This window comes from Coccinella septempunctata, chromosome 5 (assembly GCF_907165205.1).
Source record: "Coccinella septempunctata chromosome 5, icCocSept1.1, whole genome shotgun sequence".
Lineage (NCBI taxonomy): Eukaryota > Metazoa > Arthropoda > Insecta > Coleoptera > Coccinellidae > Coccinella > Coccinella septempunctata.
The window spans coordinates 11,155,872-11,171,057 of record NC_058193.1 but is presented as its reverse complement, the minus strand read 5'-3'; positions in this window follow the sequence as shown (position 1 = coordinate 11,171,057).

Genomic DNA, 15,186 nt, shown 5'->3' with positions numbered 1-15,186 from the left:
ACACTCATGGGCTTAATTATTCTTCTGAAATACTATATTAAAAATTATATTCAACAAAATTACATTTCACTACTTCACCTATTATCATCCTGTCATGTTATATCTAGTAAAAAGTCATACACTAAACTAAGGTTCTTAACATCTTCCCTAAAGTTTACAGAGTTGTTCATTTTTATGTAAAGCATCTCACTAATATTACGTTTGCAAGTAAACTTTTCTCTGTCGAGAACTGTGATATTCTTAAAATCAAATTGATGTTTCTCCTTTAATGCATGGTTAGTAAGGGCTGTCTTGTCTATGTTGCGTGCACTTTTTAGATCTGTTTGATGTTGTTTTATTCTTTCCTTCACATACTGTTTGGTCTGTCCTATGTAACATTTTTCACAGTCCAGGCAGGGGATCTTATATACTACCTCTGTTTGCAATTCTTAGGGGGTCGGATCTTTGAGACGAGTGAAAAACTTTTTTGTTGTATTCAAGTTATAAAACGCACACAGACAATTATATTCATTGAAAATCTTTTTTATCTTATAAGAGAGGTCTGGTATAAATGGAAATTTAAAATATCTCTTACTACTCATCTCAAGGTCCAACCCAACATCAGGATTATTCACCGCACTAGTTAAATGTTCAACAACTCTTTTTATGATCTTATTAATGAAGTATATTGGATAATTATTGTCTATTAGGATTTTTTTAACCACTCTTAAATTTTCGCCATGGAAACTGGAGTCGCTAAGGGTTAAGGATTTTTTTACTAAATTATAGGCTACATTTGTTTTTTGGGGTACACTGTGGTTACTATGATAGTTCAGTAAGCGATTGGAGTTTGCTGGCTTATAGTACCACTTAGACAACAGTCTATTATTTTCATTGATGATAGTAACGTCAAGGAATGACAGACACATTTGGTTCTCCATTTCCATGGTGAACTTAATTGAAGAGTGGTATGAATTGGGTAATTGTAGTAGGAAATTGCAACTATTCTTAGGTATTAAAGCGATGGTATCGTCTACATATAGTCTAAGCAGGGGAACAGCAAATGGAATTTGGTCAACTACAAACTCAAATAAATCATTCATTACAAGATTTACAAATGATGGGCTGGCTGGGTCACCCATTATTGTGCCATATATTTGCCTGAAGTAGGTACCATTGAATGCAAAATAACCACTATCAAAGACTATTTCAACCAATGTTATAAACACATCTTTATCTAAATATGTGAAATTGGATATATACCTCCACCGCTTTCTAATTACTCTAATAATCAACTCTTTTGGTACATTTGTGAATAAGGATACAACATCGAATGATACAAGAATATAACCTTCAGGTACCACGATATTCTGTATCACTTCAACCAATTCATGAGAATTTCTGATATTAAAGGTCGAAGTCGACAAGACTTGTGAGAGAATAAGGTGTAAGAACTTACCAATGTTGTATCCTGGTGAATTAATACTACTTACTATAGGTCTAAGACATACATTGGGCTCATGTACCTTTCTCTGACAATATAGTTTTGGTGTGGCACTGTTATGTCTAAATAACAATTTATAATCACTCTGGGTGATACTTGAGTTGTCCTTCATTCCTTGACGTTACTATCATCAATGAAAATAATAGACGATGAAAGTATTGTAACCAGTCCGGCCCTTGCGGTCGGACCTTTCGAGAACCAGGGCGGTCGCTTCCTTCTGGAAGAATCGCGAAAGGTTCGCGAAGGTACCTGAATGTTTCCGGCGCCTATATAAGCCCAGCGGAGGAGCAGGTAGGAAGTACAAGTACAGTAACAGTGCAAGCGACTAGTGCAAATAAACAAGAGTGAAAATAAATAGTAGTGTAATAGTTAGTTTGTGAGTTATATGTGTATTGAGTGTAAATAAATAATTTTAATAAGTTGGACGTTTTAATCAAGCGAAGAAAACGTTACATTGGTGTCAAGTGTGCGGTTCAACATCGCTCGAATTAAATAAATAATTTTGGATATTTGGAGTTCATGCCAGTGACCACAAGACTGCAGAACGCGATGGAGACTCAAGCGGTAATGGACTTTTTGAGAAAATTAAATGAGAAAATGGACGAGAATTCTTGTAAGTTGGAAGAAAATTCTCGAAAATTGAATGAGAAAATGGACGAGAACTCTTGTAAATTGAATGAAAAAATGGACCAGATTAAGGAAAATTGTAATGATGTGGTGAGTCGACTAACAGATAAATTGGATGAGAAACTGGAAACCATAAATGAAAAATTTGATAAAGTAGACGAAAAGTTTGATATAGTGAACGAAAAATTTGGCGAAGTTGATAAAAAGTTTGACAAGGTTTATGATGAAGTTAATGGAAAATTTGAAGAGATGGCAGGATTAATTGAACATCATGCCAAATTGATAGATTCCTTGAAAAGAATGTCAAACAGAACAGATATTCTGGCTTCAACACCCTACAGCACAGCGAAAGCGGAAAATGACGGCGAAGGTAGTAGAATGAAGATCAAGCCTCCAACTTTTGATGGAAAAATACCCTGGTCGACATATCAAAAACAGTTTGAAGCTGCTGCGCTGGCGAACAATTGGAACGACAACGAAAAAGCCACTGCATTAATTATAGCTCTACGAGGAGAGGCACTCAACATTCTACAGACGATCCCGGAGAGTCAACAAGCCTGTTACGAAGTTCTTACATCGAAACTTCAGATGAGATATGGCGATGCTCATCTGCAACAAGTATACCATGCACAAATAAAGAACCGAGTGCAGAAAACAGGGGAAAATCTCCAGGAGTTTGAAGCTGATGTGGCGAGATTAGTCAGGCTGGCTTATCCATCTGCTCCAGATAGCTTCCTGGAACAGCTATCAATCCAGACATTCGTGGATGGGATAAAGGATGGTGAAATACAACAAGCCCTGAGACTAGCACGCCCTAAAACCGTAGATGATGCCTTAGCCCAGGCTTTGGAAATCGAAGCAGCGAAGCAAGCGTCGCATAGGGGACACCTTCGTGTCAGACAAGTCCAAGAAACAGACCGATCTATTGAGGACATTGTCAGAGAAGAAATCCGCAGAATATCACAAGTTAGGAAAAAGGATGCTGTGTGCTGGAACTGCAACAAAAGTGGGCATTTCAAGCGAAACTGTCCAGAATTGGAAAAAGAGTCACAGCAGGGAAACTAAAAGGGGTCGGTGATAAGGGGCATAAATCGACCCAAGCCAAAAATGCCCCCGAAGTGATTATCCGAGGAATAATGTCTAAGGATTTATCAAGCATAATTATCCCTGGAAAGATAAATGATCGAAATGTGAAAATACTGGTAGACACTGGCTCGACCAAAACCATTGTGCGTCCAGAAATTGCTGAAGGACTCAAGACTCGCCCAGTTAGGATCAAACTCCGAACTGCGTCTGGACAAGAAATACCGACTTATGGATCGATCGTCTCCACTATTGAATTGGGAAACACAACAATTAGCCACGAAGTTCTGGTAGCTGGAATCACGGAAGAAGTTATTCTGGGATTGGACCTTGTTAAGAAGCTTGGATGCCAATTGGATATGAAGAGTGATGTACTTCGGCTAGGAAGTGAAGAGATTCCATTCAATGATGTGGAGGACAAGATATATCGGATTCGACTGACCGAGGACATCACGTTGCCAGGGCGAACTGAAGGCATAGTGACTGGTAGATGTGACGACGTAACGAGGAGTGGCTGCGTGAGAGTAATTGAGCCCTGTGACGATACAACATTAGCTAAAGGACTATTACTTGGGAAGACCTTGGTAAGGATAAGAGACAGCATTCCCATCCGACTGCTCAATGTCAACATGTTTCCAGTCACCCTGAAGAAGGATACCTTGATTGGACGTGGTGTACCAGTGTACCATATTTCGGGTGGGATAAGTACTGCAGAAATCTCAAAGTCACAAAGGAATTCTGAAGAACTGGTGTCCCTCCTCACTTCAAAGTGTCAGGAGCTCGACCGATACCAACTACTCGAAGTGAGAAAATTGGTTCAAACCTTCTCCGACGTTTTTGCCACTGACGGAAGAGCAGGGAAGACCGATGTTGTGCAGCATAAAATCAATACGGGTGATGCACAACCTATCCGACAGCATCCTAGACGTCTCCCTCTGGCAAAAAGAGAAGAAGCTGAAAGAATTATTGAAGACATGGCGAGAGAAGGTGTAATTGAACCCTCCGATAGCCCCTGGACATCGCCCGTTGTATTAGTGAAGAAGAAGGATGGAACCACTAGATTCTGCGTAGACTACAGGCAGCTCAATCAGGCCACGAAAAAGGACAGCTATCCCTTACCGAGAATTGACGATACCCTGGACACACTCTCGGGATCACGTTGGTTTTCCACCTTGGATCTGAAGAGTGGGTATTGGCAGGTTGGCTTGGATCCAAAAGACAAAGAAAAGACTGCCTTCAGCATTGGAACGGGTCTGTGGCAGTTTAAAGTTATGCCTTTCGGTCTATGCAATGCTCCTGCCACATTTGAACGTCTGATGGAGACAATATTGAGAGGGCTCTCCTGGAAAACTTGTCTGGTGTATCTGGATGATGTGATAGTAGTGGGAAAATCATTCCAAGATCACTTACGCAACCTATCCGAGGTTTTCCAGCGACTTCGTGATGCCAACCTGAAGCTAAGTCCTAAAAAATGTAATCTGTTTCGAACAGAAGTGAAATATTTAGGACACGTAGTTTCACGGGGAGGTGTGAAAGTTGACCCGGATAAGATCAACGCAGTGCAGGAATGGCCTATACCGAAAGACAAAAGTGAGTTGCGGAGTTTCTTAGGCCTTTGCACTTATTATAGAAGATTTGTATCTGGTTTTGCCAACGTTGCCAAGCCGCTGACGAAATTGACGGAAGACGGACAGGAGTACATATGGTCCGATGATTGCACTGAAGCCTTCGAACGATTGAAAAAGGCTCTGGTCACAGCTCCAGTTCTGAGTTACGCAAGGGCTGAAGGTAAATTTGTGCTCGACACCGACGCCAGTAATACAGCCATTGGCGGCGTTCTATCGCAAGTCCAGGATGGACAGGAAAGAGTCATCGGGTACTTCAGCAAGGTGTTGTCCAAACCAGAACGGAATTATTGCGTGACCAGGAGAGAACTTTTAGCAGTCATCAAGTCCGTAGAACATTTCTACAAATATTTGTACGGAAGGAAATTCTTACTAAGAACGGACCATGCTGCTTTGAAATGGCTCCTGAGTTTTAAGAACCCGGAAGGACAAGTGGCTAGATGGATTGAGAGGCTGCAAGAGTATGACTTTGACACTGAACACAGAGCGGGGACTAGCCATCGCAATGCAGACGCGTTATCAAGAAGACCTTGTCCTGAGAATTGCAGCCATTGTTCGCGCCTGGAAGAAAAGATCGATTTAAGGCGGACCACCGTAATCGAGGACGACTGGCTACCTGAAGAAATTCAAAGAGCACAAGAGGAAGATAACGACTTGAAAGTAATCCTGAGTTGGAAGAAAAGCGATAGACGACCTACTTGGGAAGAGGTATCCAGACTGAGCCAGAATGTAAAGTCGTATTGGGCACAATGGGAAACATTGAAGATTGATGGAGGTCTTCTGAAACGTTGCTGGGAAAATGAAGATGGAACTGAGCAGAGACTTCAGTTGGTTGTGCCAAAGAGCCGTGTGACAGACATTCTGACCAGACTACATAATGGAACTTCAGGTGGACATTTCGGGATAACCAAGACGTTGGAAAAAGTCAGGCAGCGATTTTATTGGCCAAATTGTAAGAGGGACGTTAAAGATTGGTGTAGAAGATGCAAGGTTTGCGCTGCTGCTAACGGACCTTATGGTAGAGGAAAAGCACCAATGAAGCAATATAACATCGGATCTCCCATGGAACGAGTAGCTATCGACATCGCTGGCCCCTTTCCCGAAACAGACCATGGAAACAAGTACATTTTGGTAGCGATGGACTATTTCACGAAATGGGTGGAAGCCTACGGTATTCCTAATCAAGAGGCAAGTACGGTGGCTGATAAATTGGTCAGAGAATTCTTCTGCAGATTTGGAATACCTCTGGAGCTACATTGTGATCAAGGCCGAAATTTTGAGTCGAAGTTATTCCAAGAAGTATGCAGCAAATTGGGGATTCATAAAACAAGGACTACACCTCTTCATCCACAATCAGACGGCATGGTCGAACGAATGAATCGGACCATGGGAAAACATCTGGCCAAAGTAGTTTCTGATCACCAGCGGAATTGGGATGAATATTTACATCTATTCACCATGGCATATAGATCTTCGGTTCAAGAATCTACCAAGGAAACTCCATCCAGTTTAATGTTCGGCCGAGAAATAAGACTGCCTTGCGACTTAGAGTTTGGATGTAAGCCTGGAGAAGACGTAGCTGGGGAGGACTACGTTAGTAAATTAAGGAACAAGCTGGATTACATTCATGGCAAGGTGCGCAATCAAATGCAGCAAGCAAGTGACCGAATGAAAATGCGCTACGACATCAAGGCTATTGAAGGTGGATTCACCGCTGGAGATCTGGTGTGGCTACATAATCCACAAAGGAGGAAAGGTTTTTCACCAAAGCTGCAGAGGCAGTGGGAGGGACCGTATGAAGTAATCAAGAGGATAAATGATGTAGTTTACCGGATAAGGAAGCTCCCCAGAGGAAAACCAAAGGTTGTCCATTTCAACCGATTAGCCCCGTACGCGCAGGACAAAGAAGAGGTACGTCTTGTGGAAGTCCCGATGCAAGGTAGCAGCGATTACCAGAAGTTTATGGATCGTTATGGTGAGACACGCGTTGCACGGTTCGGCGCTACACAGGAAGTACATCAAGATCTCTTTACCGTGTCTGAGGAATACTCTCTCGCTCATTGCGTAGCGGAGGACCTTCGTATGAGCAAAGGAATAGCCAGAGTATTCAGAAATAAATTTGGACGTCAGGAACAACTATTGCGACAGCAGCCCAGAATCGGAAAAGTTTTGAAATTGAAGGCTGAAGGTCGGTTCATTTACTACCTAGTCACCAAGCGACATTCCTATCAGAAGCCAACCTATCAGAATCTATGGACGGCACTGCATAGCTTGAAAGAAGACCTTCAACGCTTTGGAGTTAGGAAATTAGCTGTTCCCAAGCTCGGTTGTGGATTGGACCAGCTGAATTGGCGAGTTGTGCGAAGCATGCTGGAGGTGGTATTTCAGGGGACTGGTATACGGATCCTGGTGTGCAGTTTCAACCCAAAGCAGGCCAGGGAGCCTGGAAAAACTGTGGAGTGCTACTTCCATCAGAATGGCTACTGTAGGAATGGTGATGACTGCAAGTTTCGCCACGGTCCTCGGAGAAATTCACTAAATCTGTTCTGGGACAGAACAGGCTTAAGGAGGGGACAGTGTAACCAGTCCGGCCCTTGCGGTCGGACCTTTCGAGAACCAGGGCGGTCGCTTCCTTCTGGAAGAATCGCGAAAGGTTCGCGAAGGTACCTGAATGTTTCCGGCGCCTATATAAGCCCAGCGGAGGAGCAGGTAGGAAGTACAAGTACAGTAACAGTGCAAGCGACTAGTGCAAATAAACAAGAGTGAAAATAAATAGTAGTGTAATAGTTAGTTTGTGAGTTATATGTGTATTGAGTGTAAATAAATAATTTTAATAAGTTGGACGTTTTAATCAAGCGAAGAAAACGTTACAGTATTGTAGCGGGTTGCTAGGACAGGTGTAGCAAGTAAGTATATACTAGGAGTTCACCTAACGTTTCGCCAACTTTATTTTGGCTTCATCAGAGGCTGAAAATACGGAATTGTTGACAGCTTGTCAAAAAAAATCAATTTTGGTGAAATATAGCAATCCAATCACAAAAACATGGTGTATTTTAATTGTCAGGGATTCCTTAATAATAAGAATAAAATCGTTCATTTCATTCAACTATTAGGATTTTTTTAACCACTCTTAAATTTTCGGCATGGAAACTGGAGTCTTTAAGGGTTAAGGATTTTTTTACTAAATTATAGGCTACATTTGTTTTTTGGGGTACACTGTGGTTACTATGATAGTTCAGTAAGCGATTGGAGTTTGCTGGCTTATAGTACCACTTAGACAACAGTCTATTATTTTCCGTCTGTATGTTTCGCGTCCCCAATATTATGATGAAAGTATTGTAGCGGGTTGCTAGGACAGGTGTAGCAGGTAAGTATATACTAGGAGTTCACCTAACGTTTCGCCAACTTTATTTTGGCTTCATCAGAGGCTGAAAATACGGAAATTACAAATTTGCAGAAGTTTAACATGTACAACATTAAAATTTAAGTCATTAAAGCATACAATATTAAAATACACGACAACACAACGGTATTACAAGGTTTTATTGGGAAACACTTACAGTCTCTTATTTTTCACCTTTGTCTGTAAGTGTTTCCCAATAAAACCTTGTAATACCGTTGTGCCTGTGAAGATGTTATTTTGATACAATTGTGTAATTGTGTTGTCGTGTATTTTGATATTGTATGCTTTAATGACTTAAATTTTAATGTTTTACATGTTAAACTTCTGCAAATTTGTAATTTCCGTATTTTCAGCCTCTGATGAAGCCAAAATAAAGTTGGCGAAACGTTAGGTGAACTCCTAGTATATACTTACCTGCTACACCTGTCCTAGCAACCCGCTACAATACTTTCATCATAATATTGGGGACGCGAAACATACAGACGGAAAATAATAGACTGTTGTCTAAGTGGTACTATAAGCCAGCAAACTCCAATCGCTTACTGAACTATCATAGTAACCACAGTGTACCCCAAAAAACAAATGTAGCCTATAATTCAGTAAAAAAATCCTTAACCCTTAAAGACTCCAGTTTCCATGCCGAAAATTTAAGAGTGGTTAAAAAAATCCTAATAGACAATAATTATCCAATATACTTCATTAATAAGATCATAAAAAGAGTTGTTGAACATTTAACTAGTGCTGTGAATAATCTTGATGTTGGGTTGGACCTTGAGATGAGTAGTAAGAGATATTTTAAATTTCCATTTACACCAGACCTCTCTTATAAGATAAAAAAGATTTTCAATGAATATAATTGTCTGTGTGCGTTTTATAACTTGAATACAACAATAAAGTTTTTCACTCGTCTCAAAGATCCGACCCCCTCAGAATTGCAAACAGAGGTAGTATATAAGATCCCCTGCCTGGACTGTGAAAAATGTTACATAGGACAGACCAAACAGTATGTGAAGGAAAGAATGAAACAACATCAAACAGATCTAAAAAGTGCACGCAACATAGACAAGACAGCCCTTACTAACCATGCATTAAAGGAGAAACATCAATTTGATTTTAATAATATCACAGTTCTCGACAGAGAAAAGTTTACTTGCAAACGTAATATTAGTGAGATGCTTTACATAAAAATGAACAACTCTGTAAACTTTAGGGAAGATGTTAAGAACCTTAGTTTAGTGTATGACTTTTTACTAGATATAACATGACAGGATGATAATAGGTGAAGTAGTGAAATGTAATTTTGTTGAATATAATTTTTAATATAGTATTTCAGAAGAATAATTAAGCCCATGAGTGTTCTTCTCTTTTTTCTTTTGTTTAGTTCTGTGTAGTCTACTGACGGCTCAGTGGTTTTGTCCACTGCGCAGTATTTTTGAAAGTTTGTGAGGTTATGGTTTTATAATTTAACAGCTTTAATGTGCACGTGCGATTTTTGATATTATATTGCTTTAATTTGGCTAGATGTTCCTTTGTGTAGTATTCTTTGACTGCATTTAACATAGCAGAATATTGGTAATGCCTACATTATTTCCTTGATGATTATGTACCTGAAACTCAATTAATTTTACAGCCTTGAAAAAGAGGATATACAGGTCCTCGAAACGTCGGCAACTATTTTGTAGCTTTGGCAGAAATAAAGGTCCACATTCCCGATATTTCTTTTTATTTATTTATGTCATGGATGAAAATATCGAACCAAATTAAGAACAATTATTATCGTGAAAAAAACTATATTAATTTGCTCGTTCATTCGGAAAGTTATCGGACAGATGATATGGTGATAGTGTAAAGGTGGCCATGGAGTGCAGTTCTCGACAGAGAAAAGTTTACTTGCAAACGTAATATTAGTGAGATGCTTTACATAAAAATGAACAACTCTGTAAACTTTAGGGAAGATGTTAAGAACCTTAGTTTAGTGTATGACTTTTTACTAGATATAACATGACAGGATGATAATAGGTGAAGTAGTGAAATGTAATTTTGTTGAATATAATTTTTAATATAGTATTTCAGAAGAATAATTAAGCCCATGAGTGTTCTTCTCTTTTTTCTTTTGTTTAGTTCTGTGTAGTCTACTGACGGCTCAGTGGTTTTGTCCACTGCGCAGTATTTTTGTAAGTTTGTGAGGTTATGGTTTTATAATTTAACAGCTTTAATGTGCACGTGCGATTTTTGATATTATATTGCTTTTATTTGGCTAGATGTTCCTTTGTGTAGTATTCTTTGACTGCATTTAACATAGCAGAATATTGGTAATGCCTACATTATTTCCTTGATGATTATGTACCTGAAACTCAATTAATTTTACAGCCTTGAAAAAGAGGATATACAGGTCCTCGAAACGTCGGCAACTATTTTGTAGCTTTGGCAGAAATAAAGGTCCACATTCCCGATATTTCTTTTTATTTATTTATGTCATGGATGAAAATATCGAACCAAATTAAGAACAATTATTATCGTGAAAAAAACTATATTAATTTGCTCGTTCATTCGGAAAGTTATCGGACAGATGATATGGTGATAGTGTAAAGGTGGCCATGGAGTGCGGGATTTGTAGTACCGTTTCATTGGAAAGGAATCCAATTGAATGTAATAGATGCAAGAAGAAAATTTGTGAATCATGTTCCGGATTGTCGAAGTCTGAAATTAAGGTTCTTGCTATGAAGAGAGAAAACCGTAAATTGAAATTTCATTGTTTAAAATGTGATGGTTCCGATACCATATCTTTACTACAGGAATTATTATTAGCGAAAAATAAGTTTATTGAAGATAAGGAAAATATAATAAAACTTCTAGAGAAAACTAAAATAGGAAATGAATTTGCTGAGTCCCGAAGATCATATTCAGAAGTACTACTTGTTGAACCCATCAATAATCAGAAAAGCAATTTAACTATGTCAGAGGTTACGGACAAGATCGATCCTGCTAAACTTAAAATCGGTATAGATGGAGTCAAAAGTATAAGAAGTGGAGGTATAGCCATTAATTGCAAGGACAATGAAACAAAGGATCTTATTACTACAAAATTAAATGAGAGATTAGGCGATAAATACAAAATTGTGGATGCTTCCATGAAAAATCCGAGAATCATCATCAAAGGAGCCGAAAGTAAATACATGGATTACGATGACGAAGAACTGGTAGAATGCTTAGTCTTTCAGAATGATTTGAATCAAATTGATGAAAATATTGATGATAAAATGAAAATTATTCGTTAGTTTGAACCTAAATCACGAAAGAACACTGCGAATATAATTATGGAAGTGGACTCTTCTGTTTATAAGTTCATTAAGTATAGGAATAAAGTTAATATAGGATGGAGAAGTTGTTTCATAAGCGACTATTATAATATAATCCGTTGCTTTAAATGTGCGGGTTTTAATCATTTCCAGAAGGACTGTAAAAATGAAAGATCTTGTTCCAATTGCTCAGAAGATCATGTCTCAAAAGATTGCAAAAATACCGAAAAAAAATGTATTAACTGTACAAAGAAGGTTGAAAAATTAGGCATAAAACTGCAAACCGATCACACAGCATATGATCGGAATTGTCCTTGTTACGTAAGAATTGTTGACAGCTTGTCAAAAAAAATCAATTTTGGTGAAATATAGCAATCCAATCACAAAAACATGGTGTATTTTAATTGTCAGGGATTCCTTAATAATAAGAATAAAATCGTTCATTTCATTCAACAGTGGAAACCTGACATTATCTCTTTGTGTGAGACCCATATCACAAACGATATACAGTCAAACGAAATAAGTATTCCCGGGTATATGACTCTTAACTGTGCATCAGATAACAAAAGAACTGGAGGAGTGATGATTTATTTACGATATGGAATTGTTTACACCGTTGTAACGACAATTTCCGAATCATACCTATGGCTTATTGCCGTAGAAATAAAAGTGCGTAAGGAACGATTGCTGTTAACAACTTAATATCACCCTCCTGGGATTCGCGTACCGATTTTCTTGGATTTTGTAAGTGAGTTTTTTGAGGAGTTTTTAACGTATCAGGGGGGATTTGTTTGTGTCGGTGATTTTAATTTGGACTTCAAGAAAAATTCTTTCTACGCGGAAAAATGTAAGTCTATGATTGATCAGTCAGGTTTCAAACAAATTGTTAATGATTATACAAGGATCACTGAAGACAGCTCCACCCTTATTGATTATGTCATAACTAATGATAGATGTCTGGACCACACTGTTCACAAGACTCCTAAGTTGTCGGATCACTCAATAATATCTATTAATTTGGGACCTTTGAATTCTTTTCTTGTTAGTACTTCCATAACTAAACGTTTATATAATAAATATATACCCGATGAATTCCAGAACGACCTTAGAAAATGTAGTTGGGATAATACCCCCACTGATGTGAATATTTTGGCAGACAGTTTCGTTGATTTTATTCATAAAATATTTTATAGTATGTGCCTCAATGCTGAGATTGTCGTTAAGAACAAGGGAGTATTGCACTGGTTGAATGAAGAGATTAGACAGCTTATGAAAAAACGTGATGATTAATATAAGAGGGCAGTTTTCACACGTTGTGGCGAACAAAGGGAAATTTATAAAAAATTGAGAAACGAAGTTACAGCGAAACTAAGAACATCGGAAAAAAAATACTATTATGATATAATAAAGAATAGTTCAAATGAAAATATTTGGAAAAATTTGAAATTTCTATTTTCCAATAAAGCGGTTAATTCGACAGATAATGTGAAGTTCAAAGATCAAATTTTGACGGAGGCCTCTGAAATATCCGAGGAATTCAATGAATTTTTTGTCAGTAGTGTTGATGACACTGTGCTAAGTACGGTTAAAAAAAAAGATCTCTTTTACTGTATGTCTGAAATTGATGAATGTGCCAAATTTTCGACATTTACGAAGGTAACAATGAAACAACTAAAAAATTATATAAAAGACATTAAAAAAACGATTGGTCCTGATGACATAACAACTGATATTTTTAAAGATGCATTTGATGTGGCAGGCAATCGTTTCCTGGATATTGTTAACGCGTCACTTGAGAGCGGTATTTTTCCCGAATCTTGGAAGTTATCTACAGTCATACCAATTGAAAAAGTTTCAAATGCAAAAAATTGTGAAGAATTTAGAGGCATTCATACACTACCTGTTTACGAAAAGTTTTAGAACTAGTAGTTAAAGATCAATTGATAAAATATCTTAATGAAAATAATGTTCTCATAGAGGATCAGTCGGGTTTTAGACCTAAACATTCCTGCGAGACTGCCATTGTGGATATTTGTGATGAGTGGTTGAAAGCAATAGATAAAAACAATATCGTATTGGCAGCATTTATTGATTTCAAGAGAGCTTTTGAGACAATCAATAGAAAATTATTACTAAAAAAGTTGAAAAAAATTGGAATGAGGGGTACTGTTTTGGCATGGTTCACGTCGTATTTAACTGACAGGTCACAAAGGGTCAAATTCAAAAATGGGTTATCTTCGAACAAGGGAACTGTACATGGCGTGCCACAAGGCACAACGTTGGGACCAATATTGTTTGACGTTTTGACGTTACTATCATCAATGAAAATAATAGACTGTTGTCTAAGTGGTACTATAAGCCAGCAAACTCCAATCGCTTACTGAACTATCATAGTAACCACAGTGTACCCCAAAAAACAAATGTAGCCTATAATTTAGTAAAAAAATCCTTAACCCTTAGAGACTCCAGTTTCCATGCCGAAAATTTAAGAGTGGTTAAAAAAATCCTAATAGACAATAATTATCCAATATACTTCATTAATAAGATCATAAAAAGAGTTGTTGAACATTTAACTAGTGCTGTGAATAATCTTGATGTTGGGTTGGACCTTGAGATGAGTAGTAAGAGATATTTTAAATTTCCATTTACACCAGACCTCTCTTATAAGATAAAAAAGATTTTCAATGATTATAATTGTCTGTGTGCGTTTTATAACTTGAATACAACAAAAAAGTTTTTCACTCGTCTCGAAGATCCGACCCCCTCAGAATTGCAAACAGGGGTAGTATATAAGATCCCCTGCCTGGACTGTGAAAAATGTTACATAGGACAGACCAAACAGTATGTGAAGGAAAGAATAAAACAACATCAAACAGATCTAAAAAGTGCACGCAACATAGACAAGACAGCCCTTACTAACCATGCATTAAAGGAAACATCAATTTGATTTTAATAATATCACAGTTCTCGACAGAGAAAAGTTTACTTGCAAACGTAATATTAGTGAGATGCTTTACATAAAAACAAGGGAACTGTACATGGCGTGCCACAAGGCACAACGTTGGGACCAATATTGTTTTTAATATATCTAAATGACATAAAAAAACATCTGAAAAATTTTAAAATAAAATTATTCGCTGATGATACCATGCTCTATATAATCGGCAAAGACATCAATATTTTATGTTCTTTACTTAACGAAGATTTGGAGTTTCTGAGTGACTGGCTAAACGACAATCAACTGAAGGTCAATTTCAATACATCAAGTTACATGATTTTTGGAAAGCAGAACATATTGCGAATCATTAATGGAGAGAGATTAGTAATCCGAATCGAAGACAATATATTGAAGAAAGTTGACTCAATCAAATAACTAGGCATTATACTCGGTGGCAGTCTCGATTTTGGGCCTCATGCGGATCATTTAGTAAAGAAACTTGCACAGAAGATTCAGTTCATTTCTAGGATGAGCAGTAAAATAGATATGAAGACTAGATGCATGTTATTTAGGTCCATTGTTCTGCCACACCTTGACTACTGTGCATCTCTCTTGTTCAATTTGAAGTCTAATGCCATCAGAAGACTGCAGATAGTTTTAAATAGAGGAATGAGAATGGTTCTCAGATGCAATAGAAGAACATCAATCAGATCAATGTTGGAGGCATT